The 20,202-nt window shown below is 47.2% G+C and overlaps 1 protein-coding gene and 1 pseudogene across 2 annotated transcripts in view; both read left to right on the top strand.

Moving 5' to 3' along the window:
• PTK7 (protein tyrosine kinase 7 (inactive)) overlaps window positions 1-20,202 on the top strand; it is a 60,160-nt gene that overhangs the window by 5,973 nt on the left and 33,985 nt on the right. The window lies entirely within an intron of this gene.
• Window positions 15,842-17,035, top strand: LOC112414054 (60S acidic ribosomal protein P0 pseudogene; annotated as a pseudogene). The gene has a single exon (XR_003006063.1). The product of XR_003006063.1 is annotated as a 60S acidic ribosomal protein P0 pseudogene (transcript).

The raw sequence follows: 20,202 nt of genomic DNA on the forward strand, positions 1-20,202 counted from the left end.
GTGGGAGGGCTTCAGAGAGGAGAAAGGATTCACTTTGGTAGTAGCTGTAGTCTGTGGTGACTGATCAGAATGATGGAAAGGCATTGGATCAAGAGTCTGAAAACTTGAGTGGCTCTCTGCTGATACCACACACGATAAAGGAAGAGAAGTGACGTCTATTGGCTCATTGCTGCTGGTCACACGACCCTGAACTGTTTAATTAACCTTTCCGAGCCTCAGTTTTCTCCTCTGCAAAATGCAAATGATGCTGACCCCTGCCTTGCTCGCCCCTGGGAAGTTAGGGTGTAGCAGTCGCAGCTGTGAAGGTGGTTGACTGGGGGAAGCAGCCCCTCTGGCCAGCCCTGCTGTCTCTTCCCAGAGACGGTCCTGACCTTCTGTCTCCCTTTAAGGTGTCAGCCTTTAATTCCAGTCTCGTCTCTCTAGAATGGTTTGCGAGGGCTTAACCTGGTCACTCTTGACCGATAGCTTTAGAAAAGGTTTTCTCATTCTAAAGCACAGATTTTCTAAACGGGTCTCAGTATTCTAACTGCAGCTCGGAAATGTGGGCACAGCCACTTCGCGTTTCCTGGTAGGAACTCTTCCTCCCTCTATCCCGGTGGCAGATTCTCCCCAGGGTGATGAATGCTGGTTCAGGGCCACCTCCCTCGGCCTGCTGAGGTTCTTCCAGGGAGTGAGTAGGAAAGTGTGCTTCTTGCAGCCGAGGCGGACTTTTATAATACCCAAGGGAGGGTGTTTATCATCACAGGATGGCTGTGGGGGTCTCCCCCGTCAGTTACTCTGTATAACTTGCAGGAACTCCTCCTATGAGAACCATGGGGAGGTTCCCGAGGTGCGGTGTGGTCTCCCTATGAGGGGGTTAAGGTGGCCAGAGTGGGCGCTGGCATGCACCGCTTCTCCTCCAGGAGACACTGACTCTTTTGTCCCCTTCTTGGGTTGGTGGTGGTGGTGGTGGGGCAACGAGGAGAATGCTTGTCTGCTCTTGGGACTTCTGGGATGTCCTAGCAGCTAGCTCATAAGATGCCTTTGTGCAAATTAGAAATAGGCACCCTTCCTCCAAGTGACTGCAGCCCTGCACCAGGACACAGGGCTTTGGCTAGTGGAGCACAGACAGTATTTCAGTATTACCCCCTTGGCCGGGCATTTGACCAGTGCACAACCTGTACAGTCGTACATGGCTGTACCATTGGAATGAGAGCCTTGCAACTAGTTGCTCTTTGCTTCCCAGTTGGTAGGCCAAGATGATTTTGGCGACCTCTATTCTAATAATATGTTTCATAGGAGCCCTTTTCACTACTGTTCTCCTGTCTCCTGTGGTGGGGGTGTGGGGCACTACTGCTCATAACATACACTAGGAGAAGCCTGGGAGGCTGGGCCCCCAGTGCTGTACCCATTCCACAGTATATGTCTGTGGCTGCTGAGGTCTCGGCCTGTTTCTGGGCTCCTTTCCCCGCCAGAGGATTTTGCTGCCCTGCAGATTCAGGCATCTAGCCTGATGTGATCACTGATGTAGAAGACTGGCTGTCTTCAGGGAAGAAATGCTGCTCACAGTTTATTTCCCGTTTCATTAAGGAGCTTCATGCTTACCTCTCTCCTGTGTCCTCTCTCTCTTGGGACCCCGGGGCCTCCCACAGCCCCAGGTAAAGTGTGTGGGCATTCCTGATTCAGAGGAATTCCTGCAGTAGAAGTGGTGTCACTTCAGTGGAAAGGATGGGTCCTAGGTCTTGCTGGACTTTAGTTCTGGGTACCCTACGGGTGTTCCTCCCTCTTGGCCTGAGGAGACATTGTGAGGAGCACCGGGTTGGGACTTGGGAGATGTGGACCCTGTTTCCACATTTGCCCCAGATTGCTCGTGTGACCTTGGGCAAATCCCACCTACCTCAACTTGAGAAGCCCTTGGAGGACCTTGCCTGTGGTGACCGTTGAGGCCAGCGCAGCCTTACCATCCACAACCCCCAGCTGTGCTTCTGCCACACCTTGTAAGGTTGTCCTCCTCGCCCTCAGTGCTGGGAGAGCACTTGCGTCTGAGGACTGCGTTTTATCCTGGAGTGTCTAGTGCATGGGCACAGATGCGTCTGGACTCGATCAGCTGGAATTAGGGTGTCATTCCCTGGGTGCCAAAGGGAATGAAACGTTTGGAGAGTTTGGGGAGGGAGTTCTTACGAGAAAAAAAAAAACACGAGAGTTTTTATCTGAGTATGGGAAAGCAGCAGTCTTTACCTGGTTCGTTTCAGTCTCAGTATTTGAGGAACCAGTGTCCGGGTGGGGAACCCCTTTTCTTCTTTTGCACAGAAGGGAGGACAACTGGAGGGAGGCTTGGAGTTGGGAAGAGGGGTTGGGTGTGCTTTGGGAGAGCCTCGTCCGTGATAACCGACAGCTGTACTCAGCTTTGCAGTTTACAGAATGCTTTCACTTGCACTGACTTTCCATCCTGTCAAGCCACAAAGGCAGGATGAGGGTGGTTGGGTTTTGTTTGTTTGTTTGTTTCCGGAGGAGTGGGGGTGGGAGGCATTTGACAGGTAAAGAAACTGAGGCACAAAATACGATCCGCTCAGGACTGCAGAGCTGGTAAGTAATAGAGCTGTTTCCGTGCTCTCATATGTCCTTGTATGTATGTCATCACTAGAGGCTATGAAATGTTGCACTTACGCCTTGGAACCAGGTAAATATTGGGGAGTGGATTTTGCAGCCGAGATAACTCTCTGGGTGGGCTTAGAGGCAACCCTGCTAGAGTCAGAGGGAGTGTGTCCATAACTTAAACCTGGAGAGATCTTTTGGGACACAGCATTCAGGATTGCTCATTTTTCTCCCCCCCCCACCCCTTTTTGGTTACAACAGTCAGGTTAAAGTTTTCAATGGCCCATTCAGAGGTTTGTATACGTCTTAAAGTTTCTAGTGTTATGATCAGACTATATGTAATCTAGAAGTCCAGAACACTATGCCTGCATCCCCAAGATTTGAGCTTTTCTCATGAACCCATGAGTCCTGAGTCTCTTCCACCTGGTGCTTCTGGAAGGTCATGGGCAGTTACAGGCCCGGGCTTGCAGGTGTGCCGCCACATTCCAGACCGGTGTGCCTGCTGAGAGTTGCATACTGGGTTATGCTACGGTGGAGACTACGTAGGTGGTAACAGAATCATCTCTGCTCTCAGTTTACTGCCTCTAACGTCTTTTGTATAGATAGATGTGCCCGTGCCCTGGCACATAGTAGGGGCATGATGGATGTAGGTTTCCTTCCATTTCTGACTTTGGAGGCAAGTCTTAATTCTCAAGAGGTTTCGGAAGAGGTTGAACAATGACCTCGACATCCTGAGAGACGTAAGTTCTTTGGTGCCAGGTGTATCTCCCTTTGGCTCAGCCATTGACCGCGCTTGGCAATCCCGCTAAGTTTGTTCTTCCGCTTTTGAAGTTCTCAGGTTGCAACACGGGAACTTACGCTCTATCATGGAGGGTGCAAAGCGACACTTCAGTGTTCTGATTCTTTTGTAGCTCATCTATTAAAAAAACCCACAAAGATGAGCTGTTTCCCAGCTGGGAGAAGAAAGAGTAGGCTCCTTCAGGCTGGCAGTTCCATTGAGAGGTGGTGTGCTAGGATGGCATTTGTGATCCCAAGTTCACTTCCAGCCACCTGAATAACAAAACAAATCACAGACAAAGAAAACGGTTGTCTTACAGTCTTGGAGGGGGGGGCGCGGGGAAAGGAAATGCTGTTGGTCTTGGAGCTGCAGCTACAAAGAGCAAATCATTCTGTTTGGTTAATTTAGCAGATTAAACCAATTGTTAAACTGACCAATTTAAAAAATGCCCAACTTGCCAGCAGTTTTGTAGCCTGTGATCTGGGCTCCTCCTCTACCGTAGGGGTTCGGGCCTCCTGCAGGAGGAGCTTGGAGGGGAGGGGGGAATGCTGTGCCTTGGAACAGCCCTGGGGGCCTGGAGGAGGATCTCTGTCTTTTCTTCCCCCCCCCACCAAAAAAAAACCCTCCTTAAAACAAAAGGCTTTTATTTAGTAAACACCCGCATGGCACCCAGCCCAATGCAGTGTCGCAAGGGGGATGGGTGGGGAGTTTGCCTCTTTATTTCTGTGTAAGAGGTTGGGGTGTTGTCAGCTGCTTCTCAGCCTCCGTGCCTTCCCTTACTCTCTTTGCCTTTGTTTCGAGGGCCTTTTGAAGATGGTCCGAGAGGTCCGCTGAGCTGGCCTGCTCTGTCTCTGGTGAGTCTCTACTTGAGCCTCCCCATGAGACTCACTTTCCCAGGCCCCCCGAATTTGCCACTGGCGACCCAGAAAGGGGGCAGGAGAGCCTGGGCCCAGCCGGGCCTGGGCTTGGGTGGCACCTCCCTCGGTCCCCTTCCCACCCGGCGGGGATCAAAGCAGCCTCCTCAGGGAGCAGGGAAATGCCTCTCCCAACAGCCCCACCAGTGAGTAAACAGCCAGGGCCTCTTGCAGCTTTTGAAGCGCGGAGCTTCGGCCCAGAGGAATGCAGAACATTTCATTTTAGGAGTGGACTTAGGTTTCCAGCGCTCTTGGTATTTGCAAATTTGAAACAAATGCCCTCATTTAGCAGCAGGCAGGCTGGGCAGTAAACGGGGGCTGTTTAAGGGCGTTTATGACGGTCACAGGTATTTGTGGGAAGAGGAACCCCAGCAAGTTTGGGAGAGGACAGAGGGTTTATGGTTAGGTGGGTTGTACAAAGGCCCCAGCCAGGTCTCCGGTGGAGGGTTGTTGTTAGGTGGGCTTTGCCATAAAAAGCATTGCTGCCTCCTGCCCCCCAGGAAGTATCTCCTTCTGGCAGACAAAGGGGTTTGGGATGGTGTTTAATCCCCAGGGTTGATGCTCAGGGCCTTGCCCCTCTCACTTGGCTGCCAAAGTATCAGATTTCCAATGAACCCTTCCTTCTCCCACTCCCAGAGCTTGAAAGGCTTATTAAATGTGCTTTATGTATAACAAGTTGGCTGAGAGCTTCCCCCCTTCATTTCCAGCCAGTTTTGTGAGGAAGGAGCTAGGAAAACCTGTTTTCCTTTTGTTGTTTTCGGAGGTAGGATCTGTGAAGGTGCAATTGCAAAAAGACCCTAATTTCAGGAATGAGCAAGGGTTGTTTGCCCTTGAAGGGGCGGGGCAGCTTAACCAAGACTGGTCTGTCTGAGGCCTGGCCGCCCCGCGCCAGCCCCCATGCCCCCCGCCCCGACCCCGGAAATTCAGAAATCTGTTCAGGAACTGAGTTCTGGCTTTGCAGCTTGCTCCCCGAGAGACCTTAGTTCACTTCGCCTCTCTGAGCCTCAGTTTCTTCTTTTGTAAGATGGGGATGGTAATACCCATCCCATTAGAGGTCTCGTGAGAATTAAATGAGCTAGTACTGTATTTCACGAACTCTAAGATGCTCTCTCTCCCCCTCCCCAGTTTCACTTCTTTGGTTGTGAGATAATTATGTAATGTTGTGTCTTAGTTTAACTGGTACCATTTCCTTTTTCTGGAACATAAATAATGGTGCATCTTAAAATCAGTGACATCTTTGAAATTCAGTGTATGCAAAGGACTTGTCTGTCCTATTGTGAATACTTGATAAAAGGTAGTTAGAATGTGATTTAGTTACAGACCTGTTTTTGCTTCCTGTCTATTAGTAACTTCCAATTGAAGCTGTCTTCCTTTTAGTCTGGCACATAAATAACAAAGGATGTTTAAGACAGAAGGCCTCGTGCTAGGTAATGTGGGAGGGGAGGTCGGGGAACTTCTAAATCCTTAAAAAGCAAGCTATACCCAGAAGATGAGGTAGCTGTCCCTAAGAAGGCAAACAGTCTCTTGTGGAAAGAAAATACCTCTCTTATGGTAGAGTCTCTAGTTATTTATTTATTTATTTAGCCACACCACCTGGCATATGAGATCCCATTTCCCCAACCAGGGATTGAACCTGGGCCTGGGCGGGGAATTCCCCTAGAGTCTCCATTTAAAAAGGCTAAGTTGAGGGACTTCCCTGGTGGTCCAGTGGGTAAGACTCCATGCTCCCAGTGCAGGGGGCCCGGGTTCCATCCCTGGTCGAGGAATAGATCCCGCATGCATGCTGCAACTAAAAAAAAAAAAAAAGATCCCGCATGCTGAAGCTAAGACCCAGCACAGCCAAATAAATAAAATATTAAAAAAAATTAAAAAGGCTGAGCGGGGAATTCCCTGGCGGTCCAGTGGTTAGGACTTGCCGCTTTTACTGCTGGCACCAGGGTTTGATCCCTGGTCAGGGAACTAAGATCCCACAAGCCATGCGGCCAAAAAAAAAAAGACATAAAAAGGCTGAGCTATTCCATGGGAGAGACTGGAGACTCACTCCAGGAATGGATTGTCTGGTAAGCAAACTGAGACAGAACCAGAAGAGGGTAATGAACAAGGCAAGGACACAGAGAAGCACCAAAGAGGAGGGGACACAGTAAATGCCAGGTGCTCAGAGGATGAAGACCTGAGGGGGGCATGTGGGAGACCCACAGCGGGTGGTAGCATGGACTTCCGCTCACAGCCGTACAGTTGCGTGGGGTTGATCTAAGCTTTGTGGAGACAGCTGGTGCTAATCATTCTGCTTGGTGCTACCCGAGCATTGGCTGGGTGGTGCCGTTCCCCCTCAGGACACAAGTGGCCCAAAGGCTGGGGAGTTCTTCCTTTGCTTGAGTTTTGGTTCATCTGATAGTGGGATGGATTGGCTGTCAGGTTGGGATTTGGATGGCACATGAAAAGACAAAAATATGTCCCTTTTGTGTATGTGTTAGTGGATATCGAGAGCAAAGCTTTTTTTCTTTTTTAGTAGATTGCTGTGTAGATATGTGTTTTAGGCACCTCACCTTACAGGAGTTTCAGAATGCATTCTTTCTGTGTGGTTGCCCAAAACTTTAACCCTTGGTAGGTGTGCCCAGCTAGGAAAGGGGCTGATTAAGGGCTCGCCTAGAGGGCAAGAACTCAGAAGTCCCAGGGTCTAGAGACTCAGCCCCTCCATGGAGTCAGTGCTCTTCTTTACTTCCTTTGGGAATGTTTTGAAGGAGAATAAAGTGTTGCAGATGATGTGCCTTGAACAATCAGGAAGAAGGGCATTGAGGTTAAGAAAATTCCAGTGCTCTTTTCAGGGCGTTTTTGATGATATAAAAACGTATTTTGATAAAACTCTGAAACTTCTGGGGAAGCTGATCTTCCCATCGTCTGTCCTGGGAGGCAGGGGTTCTTTTCAAACCAGGTCAACAAATTCTTTGAAGCCCTTTTTGTATCTCAAGCACCCAGAGCACTACCCGCGGGGCCCTCCATTGTCCTAAGTGTAACTAGTTGTCCAGTTTGAGAAGCCTTGAGAGGACCTGCCTGGACCTCTCTGGGGCTCCTGCCAGCTGCTGGCCTTGAGGGTGACGGCTGTGGCAGCTGCGTTAATAGCCGTCTGTTCTGGGCCAGGCCGCTGCCTCAGCCTTGGGGAGAGGTGTTGATCAGGCTGATGGGGCAACAAATCCCCCTGAGCCCAAGGTTGGAAGTACATTAGTTAAACGTTGCTCTCAGACTCCTGACAAATTGCTTTCAGTTTTTGCTGCCAAAAGAGAACTCTGAAAACGCGGTGTAAATTGGGTTATTGACACTGTCTCTGTTTTTGTTGCTTCCATGAGGTTGGTGGAGGATGGGCGCCAGTCCAAGGGAGCTTTTCAGGTTCCTCTGGTACCTGACATCAGGTGAAGAGGAGGAGGGGGTGGGCATGTGGGGTGAAGTGCCCTTGAATGCAGGAAGTGTGGTGACTGGACAGGCCTTTGAGGTGCCTGGGACCAGCCTCTTTCATTAGATCAAAGAAATACCTTTTGTTTTTCTGCTCACACTTTCCTCTGCCCTGGAGCCAGAGTTGTAAAGAGGTGGAGTTGTGAGGGTCTGCATCTGGTAGTTGGGGTGGTAGGTGGAGGCGGGGCGGTTGGGGGGGTGTCTTCCCTCCCGCTGTGCACTTCCTGCATCCTGCTCCCACTGTCCTGGTGTGCAGGGGTCTGCCTGGGCTAGCCTGGGCACCCCGGGCTGTGCTGGGCTGCCCTCCCGGTAGGGCCCCACCTGAGCTGGGCTATAAGCTGGAGGAACCAGGCGCACAGAGATGGATTTCACTGCAGGCTAAGTGTTTTGTTGCTGAATCATTTGCATTCATTAAAAGTAGCGAAGGGTGGGCTTCCCTGGTGGCGCAGTCTGCCTGCCGATGCAGGGGACACGGGTTCGTGCCCCCGTCCGGGAAGATCCCACATGCCGCGGAGCAGCTGGGCCCGTGAGCCATGGCCGCTGAGCCACCATAGAGCCTCATTAAGAATTCTTGGGGCCGGGGAGTGGATGGGCGTAGCTCATTCAGAGCTTACTTAACTTCTGACTGCCTTGGGCATGGGCCAGCTGCTAAAATATGAAAAATGTCTGCCCAGAAGCCCCCAGAGCTTGGCCAGACTGCCCTGGCCAAAGAAAACATACATACAATTCATTATTTAGCCTCCTCCTGCGAGTTTGCTCGTGTCTCTTCCTCCCCTGGGACCTTGCTGAGTTGGGGGCACAAGCGGGGGCAGGAAGGCTCCTACGTATTTTAAGGGGAAGCTTAGCCTAAAGCAAGTGCTGTATTAGGCTGTCTCTGAGGGTTTGCTCTTGTAAACAGTGCCACCACAAATATCCTTGTATCTATCTGTACCCTTGTGCTTGTGTACCTGAAGGGTAAATTCCCAGAAGTGGAGCTGCTCTGTCAACGAATAGGAATATATCACAACTGGGTACAGCATTCTGTATTTATGTTATTTTTCTGGGGAGGGTGTTTATAGCTTTCATCAAATTTCTGAATCCCTGCTGTACAGTGGGCCTGTGAAAATCGCACGGGTTAAAGTGTGAAAACTAGTAAGCACGGTTCAGATGTGAGACACTGCTGGGGTGACTGGAGAATTTATCATCCAACCTGGGGCATTGTTAATAATTATGCGAAGACAACCAGCATAAGCCAGGGTTGTTCCAGGTAACTTGGGAGGATGGTAGCCCTTTGCCCACCAAGATCTTTTCCCCTGATCTCTGGGACCATGTATGTTCTCTCTTCTACACCGTGGAGCTCTGAATTACCTGCTCCATTTTCTTTTCCATTCTAGCAGCTGTGTTCTTCTTGTTGCTCCCAACTTGATGATGAGCTTGGTAGGGTGGGTCCAGTTCCTGACCTTTGTTCTCCCAGATGCTCAGTGGTTGTTCAAGTTGTTCTTGGATTCCCAAGACCAGAATTTGAGTCCTGGAAGTACTGTAACTTCTGAATTCCATTTCTCTTCTTTTCTTTTTTTAAAAAATATTTATTTATTTATTTGGTTGCACCGGCTCTTAGTTGCAGCAGGCAGGTTCCTTAGTTGTGGCATGCATGTGGGATCTAGTTCCCTGACCGGGGATCGAACCCGGGGCCCCTGCATTGGGAGCGTGGAGTCTTAGCCACTGTGCCACCAGGGAAGTCCCTGAATTCCATTTCTTAATCTGCAGGATGACGATGATAATATCCACCTCACAGAGCTATGGTGAGGGTCTAATGAAGGAACGTTCGTGCAGGGGTGTTGCGGTGTGGCCTTTGTTTGTGGGAGGCAGGCTTCAGGGACACACATATTGACATGTGTTGTCACTCCTTATTGACATAGACTTGGGAGCCCTTGAGCATTGCTGGCTGTAGATTTGTGTTTTCCACTTCTCCAGTTATTACCATCCCTTTAATTGCTCTCGTATCTATTCCCTCCCCTTTTATCCTATTGTCTGTGGCTTTGCCATTTCTCCCTTGGAATACTGCTGGAAAAAAGAAGTGAGTTTTTGAAGGCAGCATCTTTTTTTCCCTCTCAAAAATGTCAAGAAGTCATGCACTTCATGAAACCTAAGATAAAAACATCCAGTGAGTCGCAACAGACTGAGATAAAAAGGAAGCTGACCGAGAAGGATGAAGAAGTAATAAGACGACTGGCTGAGATAATGAAGGAGTATGAGGAGATAAAAAATGCAATAGCAGAATTCCGTTTCCAGTATTCACTTTAAGGAGCTGAATCAGCACTTCAGTTAATCTAATCAATGTCATGCAGTTGAGGAGCTCTCAGATTCCAGAGGAAAATGTACAGTTAGATGAAAACGATGAAAAAATGTGATAATTAGAGAAATAGATTCAAGATTTTAAAAAGGAATAAACAAAGGATATACAAGTAGAATTAAAAAGCAGATCCTAAGAGGCAAATAAAACACAATACATAAAACAAAGGAAGAATTGTAGTATTAAAACATAAACCAGATAAAAGCAGAGGTAAATATAGCAGTTAGTATGATAAACTTCAGTGGAATATGTCTCCCACAGAGGTAAGACAAAATTAAGGTTGAGTTAGAAAAGTTTCATGTTCTTTACATGAGACAAACCTAAAATACAGACAGAATTCATTTTATGCTTTTTTTTAACTTTAGACCAACAGCTTAATTTATTTCACTTATTATTTAGGAAAGAATTTTAAGGTTATTAATTCTTCTGAGTACAGCTTTGAAATTAATAAATTTGAAATGAAAAAATATAGAATTGGTAAGTTCCATTCTTCAGAAAAAACAAAAGAAACAAAACTTTGGCCAATGCAGTCAAGAAAAGGAGAGAGATGGTCAATAAGCAAAGCAAGAAAGGAAAAAGAAGCTTTAACCTCATTCCTGGCCTCACAACAATTTCTTGAGGCCAATTTCAACATACTAGGTACCTGGTAGATTCTGGGGACTTAGAGCAGGGAATGAGATGGAACTTACCATTTAGTGGAGAGGGCTTATGAAAATGTGTACTAATAATGACAGTTGTGGTAATTGCCATGGAAAAGATTTTTTAAGTTACAGAGGGTTACCATGTTCAATGCTGTGCTGAGAAATCGATGCTAGGAGAGTATAAATTATTGAAATGTAATGAGCCATTGGGATGACTAACTAGACCAGTAACTATTAAAAGCAATTGAAAGATAGTGAGAAAATAAACCAAACACCCCCCACCAAACTGTTGTATCAGAGGGCCTTGAGGGGAAATTTTGAAAAATGTAGAAAATCGAGCCTTTTAGTGCTTTATAGGCAGTCACAGAGCCAAGGAACAGATGGATGGCCACCCCGTGCATGTCACAGAGTTGATATGACCTTGATCCCAAATGCTGACTGACAGTGCGGAAGAGGAAAATACACTACTTAGAAATATTGGTATGAAAGTCTAAAGAAAATATTGGCAAATACTATGTTAAAGATAATGTACCATAAATAATTAGGATTTACTCCAAAAATGGCATGGATGGTTTATTTTAATGTAATTCATCAAAATAAGAAGTCAAAGGAGTCACAAAGTTATCTCAGTAGATGTGAAAATGACATTAGATACAAATTAACATCCATTCCTGTTTTTTTTTCATCTTAAACAGCAGCTAACGTATTTTAAAATGAAATTATAGGGACTTCCCTGATGGCACAGTGGTTAAGAATCCGCCTGCCAATGCAGGGGACACGGGTTCGAGCCTTGGTCCGGGAAGATCCCACATGCGGCGGAGTGACTAAGCCCGTGTGCCACAGCTGTTGAGCCTGCGCTCAAGAGCCCGCAAGCCACAACTACTGAGCCCGCGTGCCGCAACTACTGAAGCCCATGCGCCTAGAGCCTGTACTCCGAAACAAGAGAAGTCACAGCAATGAGAAGCCCGCACACTGAAACGAAGAGTAGCCCCCGCTCGCCGCAACTAGGGAAAGCCCGCGTGCAGCAGCAAAGACCCAACGCAGCCAAAAAAATAATAAATAAATTAAAAAAAATGAAATTTTAATGCTATTCTCTTTAAAGAAGTCACTACATTAAAATAATAAAGTCTCTACTATTTAACATTATTCTGGAAATTGTAGCTGAGATAATACTGTAAGAAAACGAAAGTCAAAGTTAATGCTCATTGCAGGTGGTGCCATTATTTTTACATGTGAAACCCAAGTATCAACTGAAAACCATTAGAATCAGTAAGAGAGTTGAGTCACTTGGCCAAATACAAAACTACACAAAACCCAGAAGTTTCACTAGTTATCAGCAAGTAACCTTTTCGAAAATACAATGGAAATGTTTATCCCATTCACAAAATCAACAACAATAAGAAAACCCATAAAATACGCAGGCGTAAAGCAATAGAATGGAAACTGTATGTTGAAGGAGTCAGTAAATAACACACTTCTTTCCTCTGAATTTTAAACCAGTGGATGTAGGGAGGAAAGAAAGACAGACAGGAATTAGACAGATGGAAATTAGTGTATCACCTTTATTACAGATAAAGGCTAGGTTGAGGAACAAGGCTGTAATCTCAACAGGATAAGCTTGTCTGATTCATCCCTGAATTAGGGTGTGTGTGTGTGTGTGTGTGTGTCTGCAGGGGGGATATTCCCCCTCCCCCAAGTGGGCAGGAGAGGAAGGATCAGAGCCAAACATACTCGGGGAGACATCACGCCTCCCTGGAACTTCTGGGAGGAGATGGAGTGAGACTCCAGTGGTACCCCCTCCACTGAAATGGGGAAGAGTTATTCCTCCTTAAAACTTCCTTTGCTCTCTGAGCTCACCAGGGCTTAATCGTTGAAGGCCCTGGACTTCTAGGAGGTGTGGGTGCCTGGGGTGTGGCTCTTCCTTTCAAGGAAAGGGCACAGCTGTCAGCTGTTCCTGCTTCCACCTTCACTAACCACACTGCTCCTTTGTGGGTGCTTCCAGGACACCTGGAGAACAGAGTAGATTTCCCCCTATAAGGCTCTCGAAGCAAAACAGGACAGTATTTAAATGAATTCCAAGACAGCTTTGCACCCAAGGGTGAAAATTCACTTCCTATCTATTTCCAAGCCCAAATTATGTGCAAACACATTTTCTTCTGAGTAGTTAAGTAACATTTGAGAACAGGAAGCCTCACTGCCCTGTTCACTGCTGTATTCCCAACACTTAGAACAATGCCTGGCACTTAGTAGGCATTCAGTAACTTAATGACCATTCTCGGGGGGAAAAGTGTAACATGAAATGCAGAGAAGGCCTTATATTAGTGGTCTTATTGATTACAAATTAATAAGAAAAAGATAACAGTAAAAATAAACAAGGAAAAAAGTAGACAAGGAAGTTGAACCAGCTAACCAGCGAACATACAAAAGATGGCTTTATGTTGTTAAGAACAGACTAAATGTCTTAAATGAGTAGCAGAATAAAGCAAAGTATTATTTTACGTCTCTCAAACTGGCAAAGATTAATAAGTATCAGTGTTGGTAAGGAAGCATAAATCGGTACAGCCTTTTTAAAGAGCAATTTGTCATTTATCAAAGCCCTGAAATTGTGTTCTCTTTGGTCCAGGGGGAGTCCTGTTTCTAGGAAGTCATACTACAAGAAACATTCTCATTACCAATGTGCATAGGTGCCTGTACAGAGAGATTCAGCTGGGGCATTGTTTGTAATGGCAAAAAATTGAAAACCATCTGAATGTCCATGATTAGGGTGTTAGACAAATAGATTTTGGGTGAAATAATATACGGTGGTTGAAATGAATGGGCCAGAACCATGTGAACAGACACGGAAAAATACCTGTGGTTAGCTGTAGGGCAAAAAAAGCAGTTTGCAGAATAGCAGGTGTTAATAGGTTGAATGGTGTCTCCTAAAAGGATATGTTCAAGTCCTAAGTAAGCCCTGGGACCTGTGACCATGACTTTATTTGGAAATACGGCCTTTGTAGATGTAATCAAGTAAAGAGATGTCATTAAGGTGGGCTCTAATCCTATGTGACTGGTGATGTCCTTACAAGAAGAGAAGAGGCACAGATGCGCACAGAGGGAAGAAGGTCACGTGATGACGGAGGCAGAGTTTGGTGTGATGCAGCCACAAGCCAAGGAGTGCCAGGGATTGCCTGCAACCACCAGAAGCTGGGAGAGAGGCATGGAACAGACTCTTCCTAGAGCCTCCAGAAGGAACCAGCCCTGCCGACACCTTGATTTGGCACCTCTGGCCTCCAGAACTGTGAGAGAATAAGCTTCTGTTGTTTTAAGCCACCCAGCTGTGGTGATTTGTTACAGCAGCCCTAGGAAACTAATAGACCAGGTATGACGTTATCCCATAATCATGCCTTCTGTGAATGTACCATGACAAAGAGCTTCTTCAGTCCATTTTCTAACCTAACAGCCACCTCCTTGGAAACAGGGACTCACTGTATTGGTGACTTTTTTTTTGTCTGGGGACAGCATAAGCAGGGTAAACTTGGATTTCACCTCCTTTGCCTTCTCCACCCCTCACAAACCAGTGTCCTAGTGGCCTTTTGCTGTGTTCCCCCTCATCATCCCTTAAACTCTGAGCATCCGGAATTACCCTGAGTTCGTGTTTTGTTTTTGTGCTTCTTTTTCTATTTGCCAAGCCCCGTTCCTTCTTTTTTTTTTTTTTTTTTAATTTTTTTATTTTTTGGCCACTCTGTGTGGATGTGGGATATTAGTTCCTTGACCAGGGATTGAGCCCGTGCCCCCTGCATTGTAATTACAGAATCTTAACCACTGGACCGCCGGGGAAGTCCCCAAGCCCCGTTCCTTCTTAAAATCTTGTTTTGAAGAGCCTTCATCCAGGATGCTTCTCTGCCCCCTTATACCCTCACTCTGAGTTAAAAGCCTGCCTTGTGTACCCACCCATCGTGCACCCACCCATCATGCTGTGTGATAATGTGGTAAAGCCTAGTGATCATGATAGGTTTTCCTTTGGAGCCAGATGACCTGGGATTTGAATCCTGCATTTGTCACTTACTAGCTATGTTACCTTGAGCAAGTGGCTTTACCTTTCTGTGCCTCAGTTTCCTCATCTGCATAACGGGGGTCGTAGTACCTACCTCACTGGGTGGTTGTAAGCATTAACAATGGGGTTAAAGCTCTCGCAATAGTGGCTGGCACGCAATAAGCGGCCAGTAAGCCTTCGCTATTGTAATTATATGTTTACTTGTCTGACTCCCCCACTAAACAGAGATACTTAAAGGCAGTAATTGTATTTTTCTCTCTCCATCCCCAGTGTCTTGCAGAGTACTTGGCACATGGTAGGCATTAAATAAATGTTTGTTGAATTAATAATGATAATTAATGTAATTGCCGACCAGGATCCCATATTGGGCTCAGCTCTGTTTGGATTCACATCATGCAGGGGCCAGTGAACCCACCACAGATCAGCTGGTATTTCCCAACCTCCTCCAATGGGCAAGGCGTCCACAGTGGAGGGGATGGAAGAGTGGGCATCCAGCCCCTGACCTCAGGGAGCTGAGGATCTGGTGGAGAAGAAGGTGGAAGTGCACGAAACATTAACAACAGCAATATTAGGTCTTAACCGTTTGCGGGAGCAACAGAAGAATGTGCATTCACAGTTAGCTATTTCAGCCCTTGTTTTCCAAATTCTTTCTCGAGAGCTTCTTTTTTTAAAATAAATTTATTTATGTATTTTGGGCTACTTTGGGTCTTCGTTGCTGTGTGTGGGCTTTCTCCAGTTGGGGCGAGCGGGGGCTACTCTTCGTCGTGGTGTGTGGGCTTCTCATTGCGGTGGCGTCCCTTGTTGCAGAGTGTGGGGTCTAGCCGCGCGGGCTTCAGTAGTTGTGGCACACGGGCTCAGTAGTTGTGGCTCACGGACTCTAGAGCGCAGGCTCGGTAGTTGTGGTGCACGGGCTTAGTTGCTCCGTGACATGTGAGATCTTCCCGGAGCAGGGCTTGAACCCTTGTCCCCTGCATTAGCAGGCAGATTCTTAACCACTGCGCCACCAGGGAAGTCCCATAGAGAGCTTCTTTTTAATAATGAAACATAGATCTGGAGGCTTTGTCAGGGTCAGATTTGATTTTTTTTTTCCAGGTATACTTTCTCAGTAGGCACGTAACATCTGGTTGTCTCTCTGGAATTAGCAGCCGTCAATAATCATTGCTAGATCCAGTATTTCATTAGGGGCTATAAAATGGTGATATTCTGTTTATCAGCTGGAGACTTCTATAAAGATAAACCGCCCCTTATTAACTGTTTGGTTACCCTGAGGTATAGCTGTTCATGAAAGGGAGAGTAAATGCTTCTTGACCAGTTTTTAAAATAATGAGCCTCTCGCCAGGTGTCCTCGAGTGAGTGACATCGTCTTTAAACCCTGCGTGGCAATCCCTGACGCACTGCCGTGATGTCCAGGGAAGACAGGGCAACCTGGAAGTCCAACTACTTCCTTAAGATCATCCAACTTCTGAATGATTATCCGAAATGCTTCACTGTGGGAGCAGACAATGTGGGCTCCAGGCAGATGCAGCAGATCCGCGTGTCCCTCCGCGGGAAGGCTGTGGTGCTGATGGGCAAGAACACGATGATGGACAAGGTGATCCGAGGGCATCTGGGAAACAACCCAGCTTTGGAGAAACCGTTGCCTCACATCCAGGGGAACGTGGGCTTTGTGTTCACCAAGGAGGACCTCACTGAGATCAGGAACGTGATGCTGGCCAATGACATGCCGCCTGCTGCCCTGCAAAGTCACTGTGCTGGTCCAGAACACTGGTCTGGGCCCTGAGAAGACCTCCTTCTTCCAGGCTTTAGGCAATACACTAAAATCTCCATGGGCACCATTGAAATCCTGAGTGATGTGCAGCTGATTAAGATTGGAGACAAATTGGGAGCCAGTGAAGCCCCGTTGCTGAACATCTCCCCCTTCTCCTTTGGGCCGGTCATCCAGCAGGTGTTTGACAATGGCAGCATCTGTAACCTTGAAGGGCTCGACATCACAGAGGAAACTCTGCATTCTCGCTTCCTGGAGGGTGTCCGCAATGTTGCCAGCGTATGTCTGCAGATTGGTTACCCAGCTGTTGCATCTGTACCGCCTTCTATCATCAGTGGGTACAGGTGGGTCCTGGCTTTGTCTGTGGAGACTGATTACACCTTCCCACTTGCTGAAAAGGTCAAGGCCTTCTTGGGTGATCCGTCTGCACTTGTGGCTGCTGCCACCACTGTTGCTCCTGCTGCTGCTGCTGCAGCCCCAGCCAAGGTTGAAGCAAAGGAAGAGTCGAGGAGTCGGACGAGTATGTGGGATTTGGTCTCTTTGACTAATCGCCAAAAGACAGCCGACTCAGCCGGCTTTATTTGTGAAACAAGGAAATAAACGCTTACGTCTCTTACCAAAAAATAAAATAAAATAAAATAAAATAAAATAATGAGTTGGTTTTCTAGCATCCTTCAAAGGTGACCAATGGAGGATTTGGGGCTCTTTTTTTTTAATTTTAAAAACATTTTTTTAATTTTTTAAATCTTATGATTTGGCATTACCAGTGTCTTTTTAAAAATTTTTTACTGGAGTCTAGTTGATTTACAATGTTGTGTTAGTTTTAGGAGTACAGCAAAGTGAATCAGTTATACATATACATATATCCACTCTTTTTTTAGATTCTTTTCCCATGTAGGCTGTTACACAGTACTGAGTAGACTTCTCTGTGCTATACAGTAGGTTCTCATTAGTTATCTATTTTATATATAGTAGTGTGTATATGTCAATACCAATCTCCCAATTTATCCCTCCCCTCTGGGCTCTTATTTTTTTGGCGGTACGCGGGCCTCTCACCATTGTGGCCTCTCCCATTGCGGAGCACAGGCTCCGGACGCGCGGGCTCAGCGGCCATGGCTCATGGGCCCAGCCGCTCCGTGGCATGTGGGATCTTCCCGGACCGGGGAACGAACCCGTGTCCCCTGCATCGGCAGGCGGACTCTCAACCACTGCGCCACCAGGGAAGCCCTGGGCTCTTTTTTTTTAAACATCATTATGAACTCACAGATTTTAAACTTACCAGTGTGTTAAGGCCCTGTGGTTCTTACCCTTATGAAGATTAAAATGTCCCTTCTTGGCCTCGCGGGAGCCTCTTCAAGCTGGCCCTGAACCTTTTGATGCAGCCCTGCTTATCTTTGCTCATTTCCTCGTATGATAAGATGTTCCAGGTTCATTTGGCACATTTCCTGCCCAGACCTGGAATCAGGTACTTCTCCAAGGAAGAAGGGCATGAATTTTTTAGGATACTGGTACAATATTACCAAACCACTTTCCAAAAGGACATTATTATCATTTACACTCCCATCTTCAAGGCATGAGGACCATTTTCTCCATATACTCAACCAGTGTTGAGTGTTATTTTAAAAACTTGGCATTCATTTGATAGGGCAGAATGATTTGCATTTCTTATTTGCATTTATGTTCCAATTTGCATTCATTAGGTTACTGGTGCATTGGAATGTTTTCTTATCTTTATTAATCATTTATATTTGTTTTGAGAAGACATGCTGTTTTGACCATGTTACTATTAGAATTTTAGTAGTTATTATGATTGATTTGTAACTGTGTATCAAGGCCAGCAGCCCCTTTTCTGTCGATTGCTATAAACCATTTTCCTAATCGGTCGTTTACCATTGAGAGTTGATTACAACTTCTATTTTATGTAGTCAGATATTTTCCTTTATAAAGCATTTTCCAGTCCTCTCTCATTGGGGACTTCCGGGATCAGAAAGCTGAGTCCTAAGAGTTATCTCCAGGCATTAGTTGGCACCCAAACATTCACTGTGCTGTCCTCACCTAACTACCATTGGGTCCCTTGAGGCCAGAGGCCTGCCTCCTTCCAACATGGTCTAGATCCATATTTTCACCCAGACAGACTCGCTCTGACTCTTCTTCATATTGAAGGTGGGGGAGTGACTGAATCGATGAGCAACTGCTAATCTGGGCACTGCCTGGAGGTTCCCGGGGCAGTGGGCCAGGGAGCGCAGAGGTCCCAGCAGTCAGCTGTTTCCCTGTGGAGACCCGCTTAAGTGACCCGCCAGCTCCAAGGCTCCATGGGGCAGCTGTGGGACAAAGTTTTGGACCCCAGGGTCTGTTCAGAACCTATACACCCACATGGCAGAGACTGAGTGGGCGGCGAGTCAAACAGGGCAGTCAGCAGCTGCAGATGGTCTGCGTGAGAGGGATGCCGACCAAGGCCTACACTGGGTAAGAGGTGGTTGTCATGGGACAGAGGCCCTTAAAAGATAAAAAAAAAAAATCTTGAACATAATAATGACGAGCAAGAATGGCTAAGAGCCCAAACTCTTATGATACTTAATACGTGCCAGGCACTGTTCCAAACACGCTACATTGGTTAACATGTGAATTTACTTTTCGCAAACCTAGGAGGTAGATACTGTTATTAGCACCATTTTATAGCTACAGAAACGGAGACACCGAGAGGATAAACAGCTTGCCCAAGGTCATATGCTTGGTAAGTGGGAGAGGAGAATTGAAGTGCAGACAGTCTGACTCCGGGCTCTGAGCTCTTGTCGCATCTCGGTCCTGCCTGTACACTGTGAGCCAGGGCTTTAAAGTGGTGCAGCTCTTCAGACTTCCCAGGGGGGCATTCCGTCCCTGCAGGATAAGGAGCAGCTGGCTTTACAGATGGGGAAACTGAGGCCAGAAGGACAGAGTGATTTGCTCAGAGCCGTCTGTGCAAGTCAGATGCAGGTCTTTCTGTAGGTGACACTCATTTGGCATCAAAGTCAAACTCTTTGAACCTCCTAGGGACAGAATTGCTCTTAGACAGGTACAGACAGTGGTTGCTTTTTCCCTTTGAGAGGGCTGACCCCTCCGGGGTCTGGTGAACAGGGGGCGTCTTACTTAGGACTTTGCTGGGCTCCTGAGGGCTGTGGAGGCGGGCCTGCTCTCGGGATCTCATGGCCTGAGCCCAGCCTGTGGCCGTTTCTGGAAGTTGACGTCTTTGCCCTTGTGTGAGGAGCAACAGAGTGTGTTCCAAGAGCACCAGGACTGCTGGGTCAGGGGTTCTGGAAAAGTTGGGTAGAAAGTGCCCTGCTGTCTTCTTGCTCCTGGCCTAATGGCTCAGACCATTTTTAGATGTCAGGAAGTGTAACAATATGGTACATTTATCTTGGTGAATAATGGATGAGCGCAGGGAAGGTACTGTATTTTTCCTGGTTAATTATTTACCAGGAGCCTCTAATTTGAGGCTCTCCGCTATGAGTGGTCTGAATCTAGAGTCCCTCCTGACTCCTCTCACTCCCCCGGTCTCCCAGCTACAGGTTTGCTGTAACCTTCCGTGTCTAGTGTTACATCGGGCAGCCCCGTGGCCTGTACCCAGGGACTCTCTTGAGTTTGGAGTCCCTGTGGCCACTGGGTTGGGTGGCAGGAGGGAGTGGGGAGGACCCTCCCTACTAGAGATGCAGGGAAAGCCCTGTGGGGAATTTACTTG

Source organism: Neophocaena asiaeorientalis, unplaced genomic scaffold (genome assembly GCF_003031525.2).
Source record: "Neophocaena asiaeorientalis asiaeorientalis breed wild unplaced genomic scaffold, Neophocaena_asiaeorientalis_V1.1 scaffold46, whole genome shotgun sequence".
Taxonomy (NCBI): domain Eukaryota; kingdom Metazoa; phylum Chordata; class Mammalia; order Artiodactyla; family Phocoenidae; genus Neophocaena; species Neophocaena asiaeorientalis.